We start from the raw sequence: 6,171 nt of genomic DNA on the forward strand, positions 1-6,171 counted from the left end.
CAGTAAGAGATTAACAAAAGTAACTAATAATAAAATAAAACAATTATAACAATATACTAAAATACAAGTTATGTGGTCCAGGTGCAGTGGCTCACGCCTGTAATCCCAGCACCTTGGGAGGCTGAGGCAGGCGGATTAATTGAGGCCAGAAGTTTGAGACCAGCCTGGCCAACATGGCAAAACCCCATCTCCACTAAAAATACAAAAACTGCTCTTTCCAGCCAGCGCCGAGCGATGGGCATTTCTCGGGACAACTGGCACAAGCGCCGCAAAACCGGGGGCAAGAGAAAGCCCTACCACAAGAGCGGAAGTATGAGTTGGGGCGCCCGGCTGCCAACACCAAGATTGGCCCCCGCCGCATCCACACAGTCCGTGTGCGGGGAGGTAAGAAGAAATACCGTGCCCTGAGGCTGGACGTAGGGAATTTCTCCTGGGGCTCAGAGTGCCTCATGGGGCTGAAGAACCTGGAGGAGTGTGCCAGAGCCATTTGTCCTCTAGTTTACTTGATGCCAAATTTCTCCTGTGAGCAGGTTGTACTCGTAAAACAAGGATCATCGATGTTGTCTACAATGCATCTAATAATGAGCTGGTCCGTACCAAGACTCTGGTGAAGAACTGCATCGTGCTCATCGACAGCACACCGTACCGACAGTGGTACCAGTCCCACTACGCGCTGCCCCTGGGCCGCAAGAAGGGAGCCAAGCTGACTCCTGAGGAAAAAGAGATTTTAAACAAAAAACGATCTAAAAAAATTCAGAAGAAATATGATGAAAGGAAAAAGAATGCCAAAATCAGCAGTCTCCTGGAGGAGCAGTTCCAGCAGGGCAAGCTTCTTGCATGCATTGCTTCCAGGCCGGGACAGTGTGGCCGAGCAGATGGCTATGCGCTGGAGGGCAAAGAGTTGGAGTTCTATCTTAGGAAGATCAAGGCCCGGAAAGGCAAATAAATCCTTGTTTTGTCTTCACCCGTGTAATAAAGGTGTTTATTGTTATGTTCCAAAAAAAAATACAAAAACTAGCTGGGTGTGGTGGCACATGCCTGTAATCCCAGCTACTTGGGTGGCTGAGACATGACAATTGCTTGAACCTGGGAGGCAGAAGTTGCAGTGAGCTAAGATCATGCCACTGCACTCAAGAAAAAAAAAAAAAAAAAAAAAAGCCCACGCGCAGTGGCTCACACCTGTAATCCCAGCACTTTGGGAGGCCAAGGTGGGCGGATCACCTGAGGTTGGGAGTTCTAGACCAGCCTGACTAACATGGAGACAGCTGTCTCTACTAAAAATACAAAATTAGCCAGGCATGGTGGTGAATGCCTTTAATCCCAGCTACTCCAGAGGCTGAGGCAGGAGAATTGCTTGAACCTGGGAGGAGGAGGTTGCGGTGAGCCGAGATCGCGCCATTTGCACTCCAGCCTGGGCAACAAGAGAGAAACTCTGTCTCAAAAAAAAAAAAAAAAGATTATGTGAATGTCGTGTCTCTCTTTCTCTAAAAATACTGTAAGATTTTCAGACCACAGTTGACTGCAGGTAACTGAAACCTCAGAAAGCAAAACTGTGGATAAGGAGAAACTGTTTACACTATATAAGACTTTGGGCACTTGGGATTTTTAGGCACCAGGACGAATATCTATTTTTGTTTCTTTATGATGTAGCTTCCCTAAGATTTTTTGCCAAGGAAAGAGCAAAGGTATTTCTCTGAGTACCATCTTATTTCATATTTTGGAGAGGTTAAAAGGATGGAATAAGAGGATCTTGAACTCTAAGACTGTTTCCATTGCTCACTTGCTGTGTAGTATTAAAAGAGCTTCTTACTCTCTATAAGCCTCAGTTTCCCCATCTGTAAGAATCAGAATGTTGATACAACCTCACACACAGGTAAGGAGAGGTTGAGTGAGGAGACAAATGTAAAGCGCTAATGTAGTACCTAGGACATCACACATCTACAGTAAAGGCGAGCTATTCTATGACTATTTGTGAAATTCTACCAGGAAGAGTCTCTTTGATACTCACTGCAATAGTAGTAGCTACTGAAACACCTCCCCTCAGTGACTTCTAGACCTTGAATGTTCTCACTTCTTGACTGTTTTAATTTTTTAATTCATTTAATTCATTTTGTTTTCTTTTCTTTTTCTTTTTCTCTTTCTTTTTTTTTTTTTTTTTTTTTTTTTTTTTTTTTTTTTTTTTTTTTTTAGACAGTCTCACTTTGTTGCCCAGGCTGGAGTACAATGGCACAATCTTGGTCCATTGCAGCCTCTACCTCCTAGGTTCAAGTGATTCTCCTGCCTCAGCCTCCTGAGTAGCTGGGACCACAGGCGTCTGCCACCACACTGGGCTAACTTGTTTTGTTTTGTTTTTTGTTTAGTGAAGGCGGGGAGGGTTTCACCATTTTGGTCAGGCTGGTCTTGAACACCTGACCTCAGGTGATCCGTCTGCCTCGGCCTCCCAAAGTGCTGGGACTACAGGCGTGAGCCACGACGCCCGGCCTCATTTTTTTCTTTCGGTGAAGATTTTCTCTTTCACCACTCTGGTAGACATCACCTTATATAACTTTTCACCCCATTCACCCAGAGAAGCTGGAAGAAAGGGAAAGGAAAAACACTTCGCTCCATGGGACTCCGCTCAAGTCTCTTCTTTCCACGCAGCAGAGCAATGATGAAACCCAGGTCAGAGAGTTGGAAAGGCCTTAGGGGAGAGCCAAGACCTGAGTCATATTTTCATTACTATTAAAATTCTCACCCGCCCAAATCCTGCTCCTTACAAGTCCTGTGTAATTTATTTCAAGGCCTGTGCCTGGGTGTTTGCTCTGACATGTACTTATGATGCAGCAAAAAATCATTTTACTGTTTTTACTCTAGTGCCGGCTACGGGGCACAGGTCTTCTCCTGGGTTAGAGACTACTCACTCAGACTTGCCTTTCTCCTCAACACGGCTTTTCCCCTCATCATTCCTTTTCATGTCAGTTGAGATGGGCGTGAGGAAACCATGCACTTCTATCCTTGTCATTCAGCCATTTCTGAATCCTAAGGAACTTAGTTACTAGAATTTTCCTCTCCCAAATAGGATCTTTTATTTTTTTCTTCAACTTTTATTTTAAGTTTTTGGGTACATGTGCAGGACATGCAGGTTTGTTACATAGCTAAACATGTGCCAGGGTGGTTAGCTGCAAGGATCATCCCATCACCTAGGTATTAAGCTTAGCATGCATCAGCTATTCTTCCTGATGCTCTCCCTCTCCCCACTCTCCCTTTGCTCCACCAAATAGGCCTTTAGGGCAATACATAAAAAGGAGCTCACCCTGCATCAGTGACTTCAGAATGTGTGTATGTTTAGGGGTCTGTATACATGGTGTATATGTGTCGGGTTGAGGGTAAGTGTGTATGTTGGCCATGTGTTGGGGTTAGTTGAGATGGAACACAAAACTGGATCACAGATACTGCAGCTCTTACAATGTATCAGCAAACATTTACTGAAGCCGTGATCTACTGAAAGCACTGAGATAAAGGAATGCATTACTACATGTGGTTCTTAACCTTGGGATTTTACCATAATCAATATGGAGAGAGAGGATGTGTGACTATATTTAAAATAAAATGAGCAGGGATAATAATTGACAATTGAAAACAAATGCTTTTGGAAATTAAAAGGAGGAGGGATTCACAAAGGTCTGATGGGATTTTAAAAGGCTGCAAGGATAACACAATATTTTAATTGGTCGTTGAAAAGAAATAGGACTTAGATAAGCAGAGTAGAAGGGCAGCCTCTGGAAAGGCTTGCTTAACACCTAAATACACTGCATTACTGGTGTATCAGTCAAAATTATTTTGGTTATCAGTGGCCAAAAACTCATTCAAATTACAAAGGAAATTAAAATGATCCATGTAACTGAGAAGTTCAAGGCATGATGCTAACTTCAGGTCTCACAAAATGCCATCAGGATACTGTCACCTTCCCTTGGCCTAGCTCTTCTCAATGTTGGCTTTATTTTCTGGTAGGCAGTCTCTGTAAACAGGACTATGCAGAGCTTCAGAATGAAGTTCTACCAACACAAGACATAGCACGTTTTCCCCAGCAGTGCCAGAAACCTCCTGGATTCTCATTAGCTTGGTGTGGGTCAAGTGACCATCTCATCTATGAATCTATTACTTTAACTTGAGGTATGGAATTTTCTAATGGCCCAATCTGAGTCATGTGCCCACTCCTAGAGCCAGGTGGTCAGAATAGTCCAACCTGAACCTCATGAACTGAGAGTGGAAGAGGGATGGTTCTGCAAAAGGACTCAGGATCCTATCACCAGAAGAAAGGAATTGATTCTGAGCAGACAAAAACAACAGAGGTTCACTGTCATCTCTTCCTTCAGCAATCTGTTGATGATGGCTCCTACTAACTCCTTTCCTGAGTTTCATAATTCTTTTATACTAATACCAGAGTTTCTTGAATATATAACTTATCCTTAATTTTAGACCCTAAATCTCAGCCTGTAGAAGTCTATTCTACATTTATTGATAGGAGACACTTGGGATGATTAATTCAAGCACTCAGAGAAGTGAGCACTAGCAAATCCTCCCCTATTTAGAATGAAAAGCTAAATTAGGGCTGAACTATTTTCTTCTATTTTCTGAACTATTTTCTTCTAACTATTAATAGCTATGATTTTTTTTGATCAAATAATTGAGAAAGAATGAGACTCTGGCATTCATGACTTATCTCAATGAGGAAATCCTGCCTTTTGGGATGAACCTAGGAGGTTCCCATAGAAAGTGTTCAATTCAATAGAAAATGAAAGTTTAAAGACATTTCTGGATATTTTTGTTCCCAGGGATGAGATTTACCAAGGTCATGGCTCTCTCTACCCAAGGAACAATGTCATGATTTTATTAAGATAGAAGTGCAAATGAGCTGAATAGTGCTTGTAAATTGGGACTTGGCAAAAGTATTTGGCAATGAGCCATGTACTTTTTCATTCTGAAGGCTTGGTGTTGAAAAATGCCTGAAGCTACACTCAGCATCTGCATCATTAGGGTCTAGGAAACTAGGCAAATTCACTGGTCTGTCATTTTAAACTATAAGCCAATTTGTTCCTCTAGACATTACATTTGAGCCTTTAATGAAGTAATAGATATTTTATAGATTCAGAACTACGTCAGGGTTCAAATGAGCTTTATGTTTGTTAGTATTTATTTTAATCTTTTGTGTTTAATCTTTATTTTTCATATAAAGAAGTTTTCATATAAAGAAGTGTTTTTAAAGCCTTTTTCATTTAGACCTGACAGTGGCAAATATACTCATATGTATAAGCAAATGTAGAAAAAAAATGTTTTTAATGTTCATTTTTATCCAAGGCCATATCCATGTAAAACCACCAAATTTGTAATTTCCTAAATGAATCAAGATTTGGGCACCATTTATTAAGCTATTATTTTCTTAAAAAGCAATTCATATTTCACAAACTATACAGAAATATATTTTCCTTCAAAAATATGAACCATTATAAATAAAGATACAGTTTTCCTCCTTTTTCCCCCACCTCTAACTCCCAGCCCTGGTGTTCACCACCTTCTCTCTGTTAAACTCTGTTATTAGTTCCGGTGCACGTCCTTCCCCATACGTGCATGCATGCACATACATACACACACACACACACACAAACACACACCTACACCTACCCACAGAAACTTCAGAATATCACTCAGTGTATATTTACATAAAAGATATTATACTGGTTCAGGTGCAGTGGCTCACGCCTATAATCCCAGCACTTTGGGAGGCCAAAGTGGGCAGATCACTTGAGGCCAGGAGTTCAAGACCAGCCTGGCCAACACAGTGAAACCTTGTGTCTACTAAAAATACAAAATTAGCCAGACATGGTGGTAGGCATCTGTATTACCAGCTATTTGGGAGACTGAGACAGGAGAATTGCTCAAACCCGGGAAGTGGAGGCTGCACTGAGCCAAGATTGTACTACTGCACTCGAGCCTAAACAACAGAGAAAAACTCCATCTCAAAAAAAAAAAAAAAGAAGATATTATACTAAACATATTTATCTACAACTTGCTTTTTAAAATTCAACAGTATGTCATGTAGGTCTATTGATATTTTTACATATGCATCTACTCCATCCCCAATTTATGGACATAGAGATGACTTCTGATCTTTTTCCATTATAAGCAAGGTCA

General features: G+C 41.3%; 1 pseudogene across 1 annotated transcript; it reads left to right on the plus strand.

The window, feature by feature from the left end:
• The first annotated feature begins 234 nt into the window (after positions 1-234).
• On the plus strand, positions 235-1,006 carry LOC104657513 (annotated as a pseudogene). Its single transcript, XR_004059548.1, has 2 exons — positions 235-444; positions 531-1,006. The product of XR_004059548.1 is annotated as a 40S ribosomal protein S8-like (transcript).
• The last annotated feature ends 5,165 nt before the right edge of the window (positions 1,007-6,171 follow it).

Source organism: Rhinopithecus roxellana, chromosome 1 (assembly GCF_007565055.1).
Source record: "Rhinopithecus roxellana isolate Shanxi Qingling chromosome 1, ASM756505v1, whole genome shotgun sequence".
Classification (NCBI taxonomy): domain Eukaryota; kingdom Metazoa; phylum Chordata; class Mammalia; order Primates; family Cercopithecidae; genus Rhinopithecus; species Rhinopithecus roxellana.